Raw genomic sequence first — 19,643 nt, 5'->3', positions numbered from 1 at the left:
GCTGCCTTCTAAACTGCAGCCAAAACGTATCCAAGTGCTGTTTATACCCATTTGTTCTAATGCCAGCACCGTCGTCTGAATTAAATGGCTCTTCTTCCCTGTTTTTTCCATCATGGTTATATTGAAACAGAGCAGCCTGTCAGCTTTCTCTTAGCTATGGAAAACAAGCTCTTCTGGTTTCCTCTCACTTTATCAGGTTTCCCTGTACCCCTGGATCAGCTTAGTAACCTTCCACTGAACTGGGGATGCTCTGAAAGCCTCCTTGAGCTGATGCAGACTTATTCCGGCTGTCGTCTTGACAAGGCCTTAAAATGGCAAAAAATATTTCTCAGTTTGTACCCGAAATGCCTCACCAGACCTGTTCTCCAGTTGCATTTGCCTTTTTCCATGGCTGCATTGCACTGCCGGTCAGTCGTTTGGCAATGTGTTAGTACACCCAGTCTAACTGATGAGTTCCTGGCTCGTGGCAGAAATTTTTGTTATTAGTCCTCAGTATTTAGCTTGATGTTTTCTACTTTTTTTCATCCCATTTTTATTACGCAAGTCTCAAAGTCATCTGCGCCGGTGGTGCTTACTAGATTTACATCCTTAAGCATATGTAATTTGCATATTCACAGTCTTTGTGATGTGGTGAATGAAAATTAATGAAAATGCTAAAGAATATCAGCTTGATCTTCAGGAGCTCTACCAGTAAATTCCTTTAAGGCTGCTGCATCTCCTTTCAGCATTGCTGATTGCATTTTTCTTTGAGACAGCCCCTTAAGCATTTCAGAGGTCCTCTTTTAATCCATGTAATTATTCAGTCTGATGAATCCTCTCCTATGCGATACCATATCAGATGCTGTTACCTAATCAGATTGTACAAACACCAGCATGACAAATTAATTAACCCCCCTACAATTTCATGCACTGGTTCTTTCAAAGGTTTGCGGTGTGGACTGTCTAGCTGTTTTGCCTGGACTCTGCATTAAGCTTGCTGAGTATAGCTTCAATCCTCAGCTTTGCCTGTGTTCAGCATCGCTGTGTTTGTTGAAAATACACTGGTGAGATACACTTTTGATTTTGGAATGATTCACTGTTTGTACCATTTCAAGTAATAATAATAGGAGGAGAAAGTTCTACTTCATTGGCCATTTTCTGAAGTGTTCATCATTACTTTTTCTCCCATGCAAGCACCACTTGAAGATTTCTTCCCTTTTTGGTTTGGTTGTGGGTTTTTTGGGGTGTTTTTGGGTTTTTTTTTTGTTTGGGATTTTTTGTTTTCACTGCTGCAATATGCAAGCTTGGTTATTTACTTGATATGGGCAAAGTATGTAACGTGGTCAGAATGCACTGGCGTACCAGCGCCAGCAGTACTCCCACAGACCTGTGCAAAGGCGTCTGCAGCAGACTGGGATTTTTTGTGAGCTGAAACCAGCAGTCCTGCTTCCCACTGACTTGGTAGCATTCCACCATGAGATCCACCATCGCCTCGAAAGTAAAATGTGAGTGTACAGCCAAACAGGCTTGTCAGAAGAGAATTTGCAATAGGCATGCAGCTTTGTTTTACCCCAGTTGACTTCATGGTCTCCTCTGTCATCACTGAATAGCAGTGAGTTGGTAGATATGCAGAGGCAGGGAAGTCTGCTGCAGTGGAAAAGGGAAAGATAATAACTCTCTGCCAAAGCCGTCCCTCGCAAGTATTTTTTGGTCTGAAGTCTTCAAGTCTCTTCCCCTGTAAACCTAATAAACCTTTTCTCACAGCATCTTCCAAACCTACCTTCTCCCTCTGTTCCACATCCACCAGTGCAGGCATGAGTGCCTGTATGTTTCTGTATGGCTTGCTGCCTCCCGCTAGCAACAAGTTGCTTTCCTATGGCAGGCTTCCTGGTGCGCGGGCAAGCTCGGTAAGCGTGCTGAATTCCCATTGCTGAGCATCCCAAAGAACTTGCTGACTTATTACCAAATTAATACACCTTAGCATCCAAAAATGTTTTTAATGTCGTCAAATGTAAGGACTTAGACTGTATGTACCGCTTCAAATTGGAATATCCTTTCTTGCACTGACCTGGATTTTGCTTTCTTCTTTTAAAATCTATTTATTCCAAACTAATTTGTCCTGATGGGAAGTCATAATCTTCTATGGCATGACATAATGATGGCACTGAAATTAACAAACAAATGTATGGTATTGTTAACATAACTAAAATAGGGTAGGTTTAGATTAGGTATCAGGAAGAAAATATTTACAGTGAGGATGGTGAGACACTAGAACAGGTTTCCCAGAGAAGTTGTGGATGCTCCATCCCTGGAAGCATTCAAGGCCAGGTTGAATGGGGCTTTGAGCAACCTGGTGGTCATGTCCCCACCCATGGCAGGGGGTTGGAACTAGATGATCTTCAAGGTCCCTTCCAACCCAAACCATTCTGTGATTCTGTGGTCTTATGATCAGGTTCTCTAGGAGCAGGAAAAAGAAAAGGCTTCTGGTTAAAGGCGACTTAGTGAAATGCCCTCTAGTGCAAATAGGATTAAGGAATTTTTGTCTAGGTCCACTGTAGGCTTGGTTTGCAGTTTATTAATTTGCTGTAGGCAGACAACCCAGCCTGGAATCAGAAAGTTGGAAAGTCCCTTGGTGAGGGCTTCCAGAGTCACAGGGACAGTGGCCCACCCCACTGTAGCTGGGGCACCTTGGCTTGCTTCACACAGCGTACAGTCACATGGTACAAAGGCTTTTTGAGTTACTGGGTGCTTTAAGCCACTTTAGTTCTTCCAGTCTCCGGAGAAGTATGATAATACTAATCAGAGCCAGTATTTTTAAAATTAAATACATTTTAAAATGGCATTTATACAATTCTTTCATCATAGGACAATGCATACTGTGAAATACTCCAAATAAACATTGCTCTGAAATGTGCACTTGCCTGGAAGATTATGGCACCTTTGTGAACAGCCCTCAAATGTCCAGCGTAGGAATTTAGGACAGAAAGCAAAGGCTATTACTTAACTGAAACTTTAAGACTGTTTCACCTAACAGCTGTAAGAGAAACATGTCCAAATCATACAAAACCAGACGTGGCTTCTGTCATGATCATAGGTAGCAGGGTTGAGAGTCAATAGCACCCTTTAAAAGACATCACCTTTGAAATATTAAAAGCAATATTAAATTCGACAAAGCCAAGCTTAGCATCACCACTTCATGTAGAACTGTACCATTCCTTCTTCCCATTGCTGACATAATTTCATCTGCTTAAGTTTGTGAGGCTGGAAGAGATGAGAGGGGGAGTTCTCAACACTCGTTACATCCTTCCGTGTCTTTTGGTAAGACACCTAGGGAAGCAAAAGCACTCAAGGAAAGTTATTCCTCAAGCAAAAACCACTTTTTTTGAGTTGCACTGAATTCAGAGGCTACTGGTTCAGTAGCATAAAATAGCATTTTAAGTATGTTTACTTACCATTCATGAAACATGAGTTTGAAATAAGAAGCTTATGTTTCAGGTTATTATCATCTACTGGTTGGAGCATCACCTCAGAAAGTCCTTGTGACTATTATAAAATTCTAACCAAAAATACAATGGCATTTCTCGAAGTCCTTTAATTTTTTCCCTTTGTTTTTTACTTTATAGCCCTTGTCTCTTTCCCCGAGATGCTTCTCACAACATGGCCTGACCTGTAATGCAGCTCCATTGACTGCTCCAAGAGCCCTCTGTGCCCATCAGCTGGCACCTGCCTCTGTGCTGGCTGCAAGGGCGAGTGCTGCCCCACTGCAGGCGGCAGGGATGCTCCTGGCTGAGAGACCACCCTACGGCTTCCCTTTCCCAAGAAATGAATACTGACTGCAGCAAGTCAGCAGAATGGGGTGTGCTTTCCTGCACCCTCAGCTTCACTGCTAGTTTGAATTAAAGGCTGGCACTCCACCAGGTCTGTTAGGAGGGGTCCTCTGTCACTGAAGTGCTTGTGCAGGGCTGGGACCTGGTCTAGGCTGAGTGTTTGCATTGAGAGTCTCATTACACAAGCATGAAGGGCATACCAGTTCATCCTGACACAGCTGTCTAGGGTTTAGCAGAAAACTTTGGGCTTTACTGTCATCAACAGTACATCCATTAGTGCTGTCAGTCTTTCTCCAGAAGTCTGAGAGCGGAGGGGGAACAGAGTTGTGCTAGCCCAAAGTGGGGCTCAAGAGTTCATCCCCAAACTGGGGGTCATATAAATACCAGGACCGAAAGAGGTTTGAACTATTCTTTGTCTTATGCTATTTGGGTTTCAAGGTAAGCATGCAACAGAGCTTCAGAGTAGAATTGCCTTTTAATTTTACAATGCCTATAATTCAAGGATCTTCAGTTATAAATCCTCCCAGTTTCAGGGAGAAAAGGCTTAATCCACTAGATACCACTGTGACAAGCATCTGCTTTCTCAAAGATATCTTTATTAAAAGGAATCAAGATAGCCTCCTGGGGGAAAGACATCACGAAAGCTCTGTAATAAAAAGAGATACCTTATTTCCCTTAAAGCCTTTTGATCAACAGCAGCAGCTTTGTTACTGGCTGCAAAAAAGAATATATAGTATTTGAATATTTAATTGAGTGGGCCTATCTTTTGTTCAGAGTGAAATAAATCGTATAGCTAAAAAAAATAAATTCTTCACCTGGGTTTTAACTGTATTTGTTGAAGAGATTGCTAATTGAGTTACAGAATTATTGCAACTCAGTTTCTACTATAAAATAAGATTTTGGCACTCTTGCCTGGAGTTGACAAATTGGTCACAGCGGTAGCTTAGATTTGCAGTGACGAGAACAGTTCTCCTCTACTATAACCTCAACAAAGGGTTTTTCTCCAATATCAAACACTAAAATGAAGTTGAAACATCAAGTCAGGCCTTCCAAAAGGAGAACACAGAAGTAGGAAGGGAGTTGCTTCATAGACAATGAAATGTGCATTGAGAGATATATTTTCTCTATGTAAGTTTATGAATATACAGTCCTTTTCTTATGTTTAAGGCAATTTGGCCTTACCTCATGGCAGGGAAGGAGGAAACTTGCTCGGCTGGCAGGTGGGGAGCCTGTACAGAGCTTCCAGGGAGGCAGCCCAGGACAGAGAGGGTGAGAGGAAAATGTGAAGAAGGTCTGAAGTGTCTGAGGGTGGACAGAGGTGAGAAGCTCTTTGGTGAAGTGAACGGTGACCTAAAGAAAGATCAATCTGTTGCTGTTAGGTCAGCCCTACAAGGAAAAAATCCATTGGGGTTTGTATGTTACCACAAGCAACAGGCGTAAAGGTGTATTTCCCTGGGGAATGGGCTCCAGAACTCGCTGGGGGTTAGGTGTCCTGCCCTACACTGTTGTCTCGATAGAGTAACCACTTTTGGAAAATCCACTGCCTGCAGTAAATTTGGAGTGACGCAAGGGAAAGGCTCTTTTTGGATCATCTAACCTTCAGGTTAGACTATTCAAGAGAAGTGTCGTGACTTTGCTCTTATCACGGTCACTTTATTGTGGCTTTGCTCTTATCACAGTCATGGTTTTGACTTTTTGGGACAAAGAGTTTCAAACAGAAAAGTTTAGAAGAGAGACGTGCTGTGCAGCATTGCTAAAGTCTTATAAATACCTGGAGTACAGAACTATGCCTTTACAGTTTCGGTAAGCTGGTTTTGAACATCTGTCCCTTTAGGACAAGCACTTCCAAATGACAGTGCTTTGGAGGACCATCCTGCAATACTCCTGCAGCTCTTAGACTGCAGTTCCTAAGCTAGAGCAGTTCTTGCTTTCCAACAGAGTATAACCTGGGTTTAGCTCCAGTTATAAATTTTCCTTTGAGACCTGTGACTAGTATGAACAAATTTCTTATTCCAGCCTGCTCAGAACAAACACATTAGATTATCAGCAGGAACATGACCAGAGGGAGTAGCGATTACAACCATCACATGACATTATCTCAAATTTCCATTTTCTTTGCAACCATACGTTCCAGCTTTTGTTGTAAGACATCAACCGGCATTGACTGCCTCAAAATATTTCAGATGTTTGCTCCCACTACCACTTTAGAACGTCTGTTCCAGGACCTTATTCCACTGATGCCCAAAAGAATTTATTAAGATCTGTGTAGACTAATTTGTTCCTGACCTGCACCTGGAGACAGTAACCTTTGTGCCTTCCTGGCACTTACTTCTCAGAAGTGTTCCACGGTGGCTGTGGAAATCCTCATTTCAGTTTTTCTACCATGCAAGTAAAAAAACTGTTCTGTCAGCATCACTGTTCGCTTCATGCATGCATCTGCAGTGTTTGTATTCTACAAGTATACACCACCTCTACAAGAGCTTCAGCATTGTATTTACTCTAAGATGGTGTGCCCGTTGCAGTCCAAGCTGGTGGCCTTAGCATCATCACATTTCAGAAGCTGTTACGGGAGCATTTAATGGTCTTGCCCGACTGTGCTGCAAGCCTGACAAAGAAAGTCCAGCAACCTCTAAGGGCTAGAGTTTCACCAGCACAGAAGCTGTAGTTCTTGGAAGCATGATGATGAGCAGCATCCAGTGCTTTCTGTCAGTACATCTCATCATGCTTTAGAAAGGAAGTATCCACTATGGATATAATTTTCAGTAGGAAAGCAATGCTTCTAAATAAACAGATGAATGAGGATAGAATATGTGTGCAAGAAATTTTTTTAACTCTGTTGTTAAGCCCCAAGGATGAAGCCTTTGGAGTTTCATGTGCTACATTTTTCTGAGGACCTGAAAATATGATACAAGCTATTTACACCCACGAGCTGAAACGTGTCCTTTGTGTCCTGCTTTACTGCTAAGCCCTACCAGAGTTTTCAGTAGTCAGACAGAATGCAGGTGGTTTGAGTAGACTATCATAGAAAAATACCGTGTTTGGGTTTGTGTCCCACCTGCAAGTTTTCAAGTTTTGTAAAAGCAAAATACAGCTAGGCAGAGGGATCATCCACTTGTCCATAGTAATATTGGTCCTTTTATTACCTGTGCATCCAGAGCTTGGCAGATGAGATTCTTTTATTCTTCTGGGTTTTTCCAGCCTTGTACCTTGTATTTTGTCCTCTAGCATTGAAGATCAGGAGATAGAAGAACAGGTTAAATGGTAATCTATTGATCTTGTAGACAGAGAAGCGTAGTGAAGGATTTACTGAGTAAAAAAAAAACTAGCTTATAGGCCATACTACGCTACCAAAGCAAGCCAGCTCAATTTTTCGACCCCCACAACAGCATTAGTGTGACACTCAATTCAACCCTCTCCCCCTTGGTAAGAATCTTGGCAGGATGCCCATCTGAAGCCAGTGTTGTATTTCATATTAAAGCAGCTCAGAGATACATTTTAGCTGTGCTGAATTAACATACTGCGTACTTCCCTGCGAGTATGGGAAGCAAGAAGTATCTTGCACAGGAGCAAGAGGGTGAAAAACCCCAGGTACAGGGAAGATAGAAAGGAGATGCCTCTCTCTGACTTTGTGGAAACAGGGTGTTAAATGACTCAAAAAGCAGAACAAGACTGGTCTGGGGGTGGGGGGACAGTGATGGGAGGCTTTTCTCCCAGTGAAACCTCTGCACAATGTAAAGCCCTACTTTGAAAGAATGGCAAATAGTCTGTCGTCATTGCGCTTCTTACCATTTTCAATATGCAGGAGTAAGGAAATCCATTATGTAAAGCCAGTGACTCAGACAGAAAAACTGCTAGGCAAAATTCCCTGTTGTGCTACAATGTTTCAGCATCAGTTTCACTTAAGCTTTTGGGAATCCTTGAGTGTTTTTTCTGAACTTAAGTTACAGTCTTTTGCTTGTATAAAACAAATGAAACAAGCTAGTAAGTTTTAACTGTGCAATTCAAATGGAAGAATTGGAGGGAGTGGGTTAGGAGAAAAATGCTGATCATTTTTCAAGATATTGAAAGAATCACTTTTATAAGAAGGGTTTGTTGCATCAGGTTATAAGGAATGCAAGAATGAGGAAGGATGTCAGTAAAGATAGTTTTAAGCTTGGAGTTAAGGCTAAGAGAGCACTGAGCTTGATACATCAAGAGTCTTGTGATTGCAGGTGCTCTCTTGCTGAAGGTGTCTCTAGAGATGCCGTTAGACAGCAGAACCCATTTAAGAATTACTGTGGCACCATTTACAGTTCCTCAGTTAGTGGAGGAACCCATCCACTGTGTGCCTGATCACCTCAGCTTGAAGATTTAAAAGTATATATTCTTATTTTGATGTTGTGAACCCATGGGTAGACGCTGCTGAAGCTAAATTAAGCATCAAATTATACCATATATTTGGCATGATCAAGAACACTCACAAAGTCACTGTGACTGAACTTCAGGTTACGATTCACCCCTGCCAGACACAGAGTTGCAAGGCTTGCTGCAACTCCGTGGGCATTTCCAAGTCTTCTTCCCTGAAGGGAAGGCTGCCTGGGTACTGCTTAAGGAATTCCGAGTAGAAGCATTAACCAAGGACTTGATGAAGGTGTAACAGGACTAATTGCCAGGCATTTAGAGGTTACACTAGTGAACCCCTGGCTCTAGGGTTTCTATATCCCAGTATATTTAGAAAGAATGCTTTTCTCTCTCCCTCCATGACTTCTGTGTTCCCAAGAGGTATAGAGGAAAAGCTTGAAGCATGGATACATTTTCCAGTTCTCCCCTTTATTATCAAATCCAGTAAGGACAGAGCGTATCTAGCCTGACTGCATTTCAGATTAATTGGTATTTTCCCTGTATTTCCATTATCACAGAAAGCCATTTATTGTAACAGCAGCAGTTGGGCTCCCAGCTGCCATGAGCTCACATAAACAGTAATCAGGTTCTCCCGTGGCCTTCTGCTCTTCTGGGTCAAGAGACAGTATTTTCAGCCTTACTTATGTAGAAATACAACTATGCTTCCCCTTTTGAAAGATCGGGCTTTCAGAAAGACTTCATGGTTTCAAGAGAAACTTCTTTATCTCTGCTCTGAACACCCACTGCCTGGAAAACAACATGTGCAGCAATTTCGCTGTGAGTTGACTTGTTGACTTCATGACATTGGATACCAAGAGAACCCGTTGAGCTATTTTTAAAAGGAAATGTTAGCCAATCCTGTCAACACCACCTGCAAGGACTGGCAGAGAAGTTCAAGGTTCTCAAAACTTGGGCTGAGGGCATAGAAGATTAGATTTTCCGAGAGAAAAATTTTACTTTGGAGAAAGTCTACCCGTTTCTCCATTCTGTCTTCCTCCACTCCCATGTCTTTACCACTCCTCATTTATTTTAAACAGATACATGAGGTCGAATTCTAGACACAGAATTACTTGTTTAGTAAGACCATTGCTTTCTGCAGGTATCAGAGTATTGGAAAGAGCTGTAATAACTGGATGTGCTTCGATGTGTGTTTTGTAATAAGTTCACCAGCCCTAGAGAAAGGAAATCACTGTTACTATCCACAGTCTGTTTCCAGTTCGACCGAATAACTTCAATTTCATCCTAATAAAGCTGGTACAAAGAATAAGAATCGAAGGGAAAGAAAAACAGATACAAATGGAAGGGTTTCTTACTGATGTTATGGACTTTGTTTATGACGGGTGTTTCCAGGAGCGGAAACACCAAGCTTGTATCTAGGCTGATGATGTGGGTGCCCTCTATTCATCACTTCTGAGCAGTTAAGACATGAGGTAATCTGGCAGCTCTGTACTTGCAGTCGCAGGCACTCACACCCAACAAACTCTGCTTTGTGTCGCCCAAACTGTGCTTTGCCTAGCCAGCAGCCTGCTGGAGGGAACAGCTGCTTGATGACGGACCTTAACGGGCTCCCTCTCCTGATAGAACAGCTGATGAAAATCACAGACCTCAAATACGTTCTGCTCTGCTGAAGTTGGGCAAAGCCCTAGAACGTAAGTAACAAGTCCATGCTGGGCCACATGGGGAGTTAAAGGCTTTAAGAGCAAGCTAATGGACAGCAGATAATTGCATAGTGCACTAAGTACACATAAAGGTGGGGCTGTACTATACATTCAGGGACAGCTGGGCAAGCTCCCACTTCTCTCAAGTCAGGCAGAGAAACCTTATTTGAGGGTTATGTGTATTTTTTGTAATCATAGTAGCTTTGACATGTACTTTATAGATGATTTTTTTTTTTTCCCCCACATAGTGCAGTACTGAGGAAGATGAAAGACCAAGCTGCAATTATTTGCCTTTGGTCTTCATAAGCCCAGCCATACGACAAGTCAAGAATTTTGTGCGTTTGCTCAGCAGGCTCCTTACCTCTCCTCTCTGCAACGAGAGAGAACATTTAGCCAAGCTGAGTGAACAAAACCTGCAGACACTTGCTTCAGTTTGTTTAGGCTTTCATCATGTGCAAGTAATGTTCATTAAATGGCAGAGACTTGGTCGCTTTACATATTTTACCTGGCAGACACGTGCAGTGACACTTCCAGGGAGCTTTTAATGGTTAGGGGAGCTCCACTGACAACAGAGGGGTCGCAGTTTGCAAGATATACTGGGTTTGGTCTGCTGCTGGCTGCTGGTGAATTTGAACTGCACTGGGGGATGGAGGGAGCAAGGGACAGACAACAAAAGGCAGCCCCCTGCCCCCAATTCTGCCTTTTTCAACTTTTAAGTAACTAACTTGCACTTTAGTCACATCTGAAAGTGATTTAAGGAAAAAATCTTATTTTTGCATAGTGAGTGTCTTCCCTTATAGCCCCATTATCTGAAACCATTTTGGTCCCACCTGCACATTGGCACTGAGGCTGAACTTCACCATCTTCTGCAGTCAAAGCAGCCTGGACACCTACCACGGAGCTACGTGTCTCAGGGATTTATTTTCCAAAGAGATCAGCTGCTGATTTAACAGAAAGTTTCCCTCACAGGACATCCATCTTGGGAGGCTTTCGCTTCTTCATGACGCCAAACCCCAAGATAGCTGTTTGCATGGCCATGCTCCGGTGAAGTAACCCACCTCTGCCAGCTGACTACCCGTTCTGGCTGTGGCAGAATTAGTAACTCCAAAAGCAGCAGCAGGGGAATCTCTGGGGGGGCCTTGAAGTGATAGGATAGTATGTGCGATGATACTAAAATATTTTGCTGCAGTATTGACCATCTGGAATTTGATTGTTGACTCTCAATTTGCTATGTATAATTATGACATCCCTTAAATTCCATGTGGAAAGGGAATTGACAGGAAATGCCAATTATTTGTCTTCCAAGTAGGAGGACATGGGATCTTTAACAAAGAGTGGAAAGGGGACAGAAATAAGAGACCTGAGGTGGTAAAAATAAATTTTACAGATCTAGCTTCCAGGGTCTGTTCTACAAGAGCCAAGATAGGAGAATAAACCACGTCACCATTCCTGAGAGAAAGAAGTCGTAGTAGGGTACTGCAGCTTCAGTCTATGGAAGGAGCAATGCTCTCCCTTTTGCTTCAAGCAAATGATACAGGTGGCATTTCCTTGTCTTCTTGTACCTTAAGGACTTGAACTTACGTGGTCTCTGTTGTGTGGTCCTTGACCTTCACTGCTCTGAGCTCAGCGCCCAGGAGCATGCCCAGCACAGCTGAAATAAGGACAGGATTTCTGTGCAGTTAAGGTAGTTTAACAAGTTGTACTGAACCTGTACAATTCGTGTATTTTGCAGATCCTTGGCCAAGTTTTGGACTGCTTTAAAAGCACTTCTGATAGCCTCTGCCAAATTTCAGAAGTTTTCACCAAATGCTGTATGCATTAAGACTTTTTTAACATTAAAAGTTTAAGGCAAAGGGCTAAAAAAATTATCTACAAAGCCAGGGACAAACCTCATTAATTTTCCCTATTCTTGCAGCTGGCAAAAGCCTTTTTGCAGATACATTAAAGTATTTGCTTGGATTATTTTTATTTATTTATTTATTTCAATTTGGGTCTTTGCCTAGGCTGTTTTTTTTTTTAAGGGGAAAAAATGGACTTACACTAGATACAGAGTCTTGTCATTAGGAGTGTCAGGTGACCTTATGTGAAAAAACGAGAAGGCAGAAGCCTGGTTTCATATGCAACGCATGAACTTAGAAATACAAAAGAAACAAATGCAACAGTTAAATTACTGAAAATGACAAATACTGTTCTACTGTAAGTTGTATCTATGAAAAAGCCAGTAACAGCAGAATGAGAAGGGTAAAAATTGGAATGCATGTGGAGCTAAATAATTTCTTGCCATGAGGTGAAAATATACGTGAGTTATTGTCAAAGACAAGATCTTTGGTAAAAGTGAGAAGTGGTACAGAGCAGGTCTTTGGAGCAGCAAGGGGAAGTGGTACACAATGATGAAGCAAAAGATCCTTCAGGAAAGGCAGGAGAAATGTGGGAAATGGAGATTCAGGCCAATACTAGCAGCATGGCCTTCACTGGCAGGAGGGTGTGTTTTAATATTCAAGGGAGATGGCCGTGGATCTTCAGATGCCAGTTCTGGTTACGTGTTAAGGTTCAGGGTGAGGGTGGCCTCTTCAGGGCGGTTGCCCAGGCAAGGTGTGGGGTCTCCTCCACAACATCTCCAACACGTTCAGCCCAGGGCAGTGCTCTGAGCTGACCCCCAAGTGCCCCTTCCGACCCAAACCTGTCTGCGCTTCGGAGCCTAGTGAGAAGATAAGGAAGATCAGACGATCATGTGAAAGTGGCAATCTCCATTTCAGGAGGAGAGAACCACAGAGTATTTCAGCAGAGACGGAGCTAATGCTAGTAAAAAAGCAATATGTCAGAGTTATGAGAGACTGACAGGTATGGTGGGACCTATGCAGATTAAATTTTCTGTGTGCATACAAACAAGTCTTATAACAGTCCTTGCAGAGATTTAATTTATAAACATGAGAAAATGTGATTTTCATGAAATACACAACTGATAGTAAATTAGCTTACTTTTTACTTCGGGGGTATAATGTGAGGAAGACAACAGAGACTTTGAGAAATTAAAAACAAAAGAAGGAATACTGCTGCAGATACTGTATCACTTGTGATTAAGGCAAATATTCTTTGTGTGTAGATAACATATGATATGCATTTGTATCCTCCCCAGTGTTTTCTAGCACTTAAAAGTAATCAAAATGGAATTTGGTGAAGAAATTATAGCTATTCCACAGGGCATTTTGAAGAGTCAGGGAGCCAACCTTCTAGTTTTATGTGTCTCAATTAATGTCTCAGTTTTATTTGTCTGTACTCATAGACTTACAAACAGAAATAGCTTTTGAGAAAAAATTAGTCTCTGGCCTCCATATGAAGAAGATCTGAAGACAAATATCCTCCGTCAGGAGTTTGTCGTACTTCTGTAACGTAATGACAAATGCTTCTCACCTTTGCGGATGAGCCCCAGGGAAGCCAGAATGAAAAGCTCACATACTGCTTTGCTTTGAGGGCAAACCATTCCCTTGCAGGTTTCACCTTAAATACTTTCTGGATGTATTAGCATCAGCCAGAGGATACCAGGAAAGTCGTAATGCAGGAGAGTATCTCTGACACGTTAATTTTGCTCCTGTCCTGTGCCCCTACAAACACTGCTCGCCTAAAAAAGACCAGGAAAAGTTAATGGTTATGGTTTCACCTCAGTGGACAGGTTTCTTTGCAGCCATCAGTGGAAATAGCAGTGGTTTAGGTCTCCTTTACAGAGGTGTCAGCCATCCCTGTTCAATAGACACAACTTGGGGAACATGTCCTGAAGGGCTTCCCATGATCATGGCTCGTAGGTCTCTTGACTTCAGGATCAGCATTCTCCCCATCCCATGGGGAGGCAGCCATCTGCAGCAACTGATTCACCCCTCCAAGACTGCTCCCTGTCGTAAACATGCTGACACTTCATCAAATGTAGTTTTAAATGAGACGTGTTTTGGCTTCACAGAGTCTGGTTTCTTTCCTGTGGTCCTGTAGCATTATCTTCTGCAGTCTTCATGTGGGTTTTGTATTAGTCTGTGCCTTGTGCTGGTTGTTGTTCACAAAATCTACCCGCAGACAGTAGGTGCCATAGGGTAGTGTGCCATGCTTACTCTTCCACCTCCCCGACACGTCCTCCTCTACCTTATTTTTGCAAAGGGAAAGATTTCCCATTTTCACTGACTTCACTGTTGCCACTGCTACCCTAGTTATTCCTACACCTCCTGGCTGTGCCCATTAAAAAGCGCTGTTCCCTGATATATCCCAGGTCAAGTGAAAGCTGTGAGTCCTCTAAAATTACGTTATTTTTGAGTTAGGAGTCTTTATTTAAATTTCCCCCGGGACACACTTTCACACAGCCTTGAGATCCTGATCATGGGCACAGCGCAATAGGCATTTCACGTAAGAGTAGGAATCTTGCAAAATCCTTGCTTTTCATTGCTGCTCAGGAAGGTGAATGGCGAAGAAATGGTACTGATGACATTCTAGTTTTCATGGCTTGTTTTTTGTTTCACAGGGTCTTCTAGGCCATATTCTCATTACTTAAGCAAACAGAGTAAATTTGATTGAAATTGTGGGATGCTAATTTTTTCTTAAGGTAAAACCATGACACCTGCCCTGCATTTGCAGTTTCTTTTGAATTACAAAGTAGCAAGAGACAGAACTTCAGCTGTCATTTTCAGGGCAGTCCTAGTGCTATTCCAAGGGATAGAGCTCCCAGAGTGCTCTCTAGAGACAGGCCATGTACCAGGGGGCGTCTAGGTGTCCCTCTCTCAGGACAGGCATCTTCTTCTTTCAGACCGGGGTTTGGAGCTGTGGTCTCTTGCTGGGGACTGGGGTTATTTCAGTGGGTTGAACCAGTGTGAGCATTTGCATCACGGTGGGCAGGGTGACTGGCGGTTCACTTACAGGCACCTTTAGCAAGGGAGCAAGGGGGAAATAACATACTGCAGTAGTGGGCTAATAGGAACTGACTTCAGACGGCATTTCAGTCATCTGACACATGATCTACAACAGATGCTGACCCAAAATCAGAGATGCTGAATTAGGGTAAAAGTGTTGCAAAACAAAACAAACCACAAACAAAAATGACCCAAAACAATGAACAGTCCTTGGTCATCATGTTCAGGCTACAAGGTCAGACTCCTAACCCTTCAGGGCTGCCTTTTCATACATCATGTTTGGTGTTCAAGCCAGAATAAATGTACACGAGCTATTTTCATCTCATTTTCTCCCACTTCTATGTCTATGTCCATGGGAATCTTGCCCAGACCTGTGTCAGAGCAGTAGCTGTTCCCCTCAAATTGCCCACCACTGGCTTCTGCCGTTACGAGAAACCCAGCCAGAAGCAGAGATGTGATAACACTCAGGTAGCACTGACACAGTGGTCTGATTATGCCGTGCTTACTGAGCATCGGATCTGTCAGGTGTCCTTCTGGCAGTGCAGCTTCTGCTGCGGGGACGGGGGGAGGCAGAATAGCCAGAGCCAGCTGGTGCATTTGATACTGAAGATTTCAATGTGACAGGATTTAGTAAATGAAAACTCGGCCAACAATCATCAGGAGAGAGATTATTTGACACAGAAGAAAGACTGTCCCCTCTGTCAGCTTGCTCTTTAACTGAATCCTTTGGCTCTTTTCCATTTCCTTAGGGGAGGGCAGGTAGGAAGAAAGACGTAGGGCGAGGGGGGACACATTACAAACGATCACTGAACCGAACATGCACATGGCCAAGTTACTGCCAAATTGAGCAGGTTTTTGATGTCATCCTTAGGTAGATAACCAACTAGAACAGACTTTAAAACTTCTCAGGTAGAATCCCAGCTTCAAACAAACATGCCAGCTTCCACTAGGTCACAGTCTTGTTTTTTCCAGCATAAGCAAAACAGAGGACTGACAAGAATTTCATTTATTGGATTTTACTTGCTCTTATTTGAAACACATGGCACTGGACAAGTATTGACTTCATAGTCAATAGTTAACTCCAAATTAAGTAGAAAACGCACCCTTCTAGTTAGATAAAGACTATTGAAATTTTGAGCAGTACGTAAGAAATAATATTTTTTTTTAAATGCAGAAGAAAATGTGTACAATAGAAGTGTCTTTCTCAGTAGATTTTTAAAAATGTTTTTATATGTCTAATCCAATACAAAATACAGCATCAGTCATCCAGTAGTCTCTGGGAGGGGATGGTCATGTAAGAAATGGTCAATCTGTACAGAACCAGCTTAAGAGACGGACTTTGAATTTCTGGCAACAGAGGTGTGTAGCTGTAGATTGGAATCAAACCTTTTCTGCCAACGTTAGTAAATAGTGCTGAAAGCTCATGCAAAGTAGGGCAAGCTAGACCTTTGACATTTTTCTAACAACTGCTGCTTTTGAAATTGCAGCCTTTGCACGCAAAAGTTTGTTGGATTCATCCATTATGCACGTCCTAGAAGTTTGATAGAAGTCTCGTATGTTCCTTCTAAGAGAATGAAGCCAGCTGCAGTACCCAATTGTAAAAATGTGGTTACAGGCTTGAAATGTCGTAAAGTTTATTGTTTGGTATTCCTCTGAATTGAAGCTTTTGGATGGGAATTTAAACGTGCTAGTCTTCTCTGATTTTAGTCAACATTAGAGAGACAGCATACAATTATTCATAAAAGAAGGCTCAAGGGGCTGTTACCAGGTCCTCTAGGTAAGATTTAATCTTTCTAGTGTTAACATAATGTGTTATAGAAGACATTGCATAGAAGGTTCTGCAGATCTTGGAGCCTGCCTTTTTGAGAAGTGTTTTAGGAATATGACTTACTTCAACTAACCTGTTCATGTACCTACCAGATCATGCTCAGCCTGGAAGTACTCTGTGCTTTTTTCTGTTATTTCTAAAAGAAAGGTCAGCAATGTCAGTGGCTTTGTTTTAAACATGTTTGATGAATAGGAAGTTGCTGTGACATTTTCACGTACTACAGTATTAGGTTAGTTGTTCATTAAAAACTCAGCAGAAGGTGCCATCACCAATAGTCTTTATTCCAGCATCTGGATTTCTAGCTCTCCCTTGAGGTTTGGTGTGAATAAGCCAGCTGAAAGAAGGATGACATCAGAAATATGTATGATCAGGCTAACTTCTTGTATTAAATATTGTCATTATTATTACTACCTAGTTCTGTGACGTTTTGTTGACAAGCTACACAAATCTTTGTAGAGATATGCTGTGTTTTGAGTGAAACAAACATAGAATACAGATGCTACTAATGAAGATTTGTTACTGATTTTTGTTCACACAAAAAGTGTACAAAATAGAGTCAGATAAAAAAAATTGAGACCTTGCCCTGGTTTATATTTTTTTTTCCCTTTATGAGAAATGTAATTGGAAATCTAGCAGGAAATTAGACTGGAAGATTACCGACTGTATGGTTGGCGTGCCTGTGTCTTTCATATTGCACCCCAAAGCAGCTTTATCAAGTATCTTGGTTTTCTTGTGGATTTAAGGATACCAAATACGACATCATCAGCTTTAGTAGCAAAAATATTCTAAGGTACATGGAGTAGAAGAGGTAAACGTGGTTTCATACAGTGTATGGAAGTTGAGGATAAAGAACCTTTTGCATTGTCATCTTAAAGTGAAAAAGGAAAAAAGAAGCTACAGAAGTTAAACCCTCTGTACACGGTCCTATTGACTGTTCATTTCCAAAGGATCTTTCCAAAGAAGCATTTAGGACAATTGCTTTTTCAGGACTAGCCTCTATATTACTTCATCTTGTTAGCCAACCGTTCCACAGGAGTATAAATTAATGGCAGCGTATCTCTTTAAAAAAGTCCCTTTTGGATTTTGCCGTTTTACCTTACCTGGTACAAAGTGTGTCTCTGGGGAAGACTACTCACAAGTATCTACTTGTCTGTTACTTGTTCATACAAAAGGGATCAAAAATCAGCCTGTAAAACCAGACAGGGAGAGAAAGAGGAGTAATCGAGTCTTTCCATCTGTCCTACTTAGGTGGAAAACGTAGTTACCCTGGGGCCAAATTCACATGGAGCTATTTTCACTGGCTTGAGGACTGTGCTTAGCAAGGATTTGTTTCTCTGCAGAGAGATCATAGTGCTGTGCCTCTTGACAGAGTGTGATTCTTAAAGATGCTGTTTATCTGGGGGACCTTGTCAGAAGCAGATCACCGTCCTGCACACACTCTGGTATTCAGTAGTTGTCCAACCCAGGAAGGAAGCACTTGCGCTTGTGAAACTTGTGGTGGAAATAAATCAGCTTTTTACATGTGACAAGGAGCTTTTAAACCAGACTACCTGAAATTGGTTAGCTGTTTCTCTTTAAATTGAATCTGCCATAAATATTTCACTGTTGACAAAATAAAAGAGGGGGGAAGAGCCATGATCAAGGAACCCTTTATATGGCATAATCTAAGGCTATTTGCCTACTACTGGCAACAGCAAAAGGGAGATTCAGCATCTTTAGGAAGTTTAAATGAAAAGATTATAACTCTGTATACACCTTGATATCTATTACAACATTCATCGCATGCATCATCACAAAAGACAGCTAAACTTGATTATTCAATTCAGAGGCCAGTCTTCTCCATGAATTGTTTGAGTACAGTTTTGTGCACCCACTAGTGGTTTTGGCATTTGCAGATTAAATATAATTTGAACTCTTATCGATGAAATAGACGGAATTATCCGTACCCCAGAAAAGATTGCATAAGGCAGCTGCAGATCCTCCATACCTAACACATGGTATTTTCAGCAAGGGACAAACTGGAGCAAGACAGTTGAAAACGTTTGGAACCAAAAGTGTTCAGGTCAGAGCACATTGCCAGAGAGAGATTGGGCAGATATGAAGGATGGAGAAGTTGGTATTTTCTACAGCTTTTTCCTGTGTTGACAGTGCAGCTTTAGTTTCAAAAACAAAGCACGTCTGACAGAAAGAGTGGAAAAGAACAGTAGGAAAAATGCTCATTTCTGCTATGGGAATGCGGTCTCTTTTGAAGTCAGGGGAGTTGCTTGCTTATATGGTCTTTGGAAGGGGGAAAAATAAAGTCAAAAGACTGCAAAAAACAGACTATGCTTGCATTTGAAATGGAAGGACTTCACCACAGTTACCTGATGATACTCTGCCTGGTTTCTTCATTCAGGAAAAGTGGTATTAGAGCTGCTGTGTAAGTGGATAGACTCTGGTTTGGAAGGTGGGTTGGCGAGATGTTCCTAGCTGGCCCTCTTGCCATGGTCCTGTCACCACACATCAGCTGTAACCCATAGGAACTAAATACTTGTGAAAACAAGTCGTGTTTCATCCTTCATGCTTTTTGAATCAAATCTTGGTTTAGCAGTTTTCTGGGTGTACCAGATGATTGATGCTGTCACACTGCAGATAAATTTTATCCTTCTGTCTTTTTTATTCAGTATTTTAGAAGCATTTTGGTGCAAGCTGGAATCTGAAGCTTTGTTACACATTTTTGCTCTGGTTCACCTTAGTTACAAAAATAATCTGTCTAATTCTCAATGATTCATGATTTCCTAAATATGGACCTAGAATGAATTAATAGGTTAGTTGAACCTGAGTATGTCTTGAAATACATGTGCTGTATTTCCTTTTAAATATGCCGTAGGGAGGTATAAATGAATATAGCACCAGAAACTTGTGAAATACATGAAAGAACAGTTACATTTAGTCACTTACATATTTGGCCTAGTTTCATAATAAATGTCATAGGACAATATAAGCTATTCACAACATTTACATAGGATGTAGTGAAGCTCATTACGCTGAAAAAAAGTTTGATCTCCTGAACTTTCAGCATGTGATAATGTCAAGAGTTTTTACC

The 19,643-nt window shown here is 41.8% G+C and overlaps 1 protein-coding gene across 1 annotated transcript in view; it reads left to right on the top strand.

Annotated features, from left to right (window-relative positions):
* ANKH (ANKH inorganic pyrophosphate transport regulator) overlaps positions 1-19,643 on the top strand; it is a 105,563-nt gene that overhangs the window by 43,141 nt on the left and 42,779 nt on the right. The gene's annotated exons all lie outside the window — the stretch shown is intronic.

This window comes from Falco naumanni, chromosome 3 (genome assembly GCF_017639655.2).
Source record: "Falco naumanni isolate bFalNau1 chromosome 3, bFalNau1.pat, whole genome shotgun sequence".
In the NCBI taxonomy this organism is placed as follows: domain Eukaryota; kingdom Metazoa; phylum Chordata; class Aves; order Falconiformes; family Falconidae; genus Falco; species Falco naumanni.
This window is presented reverse-complemented; position numbering and strand designations above follow the sequence as displayed.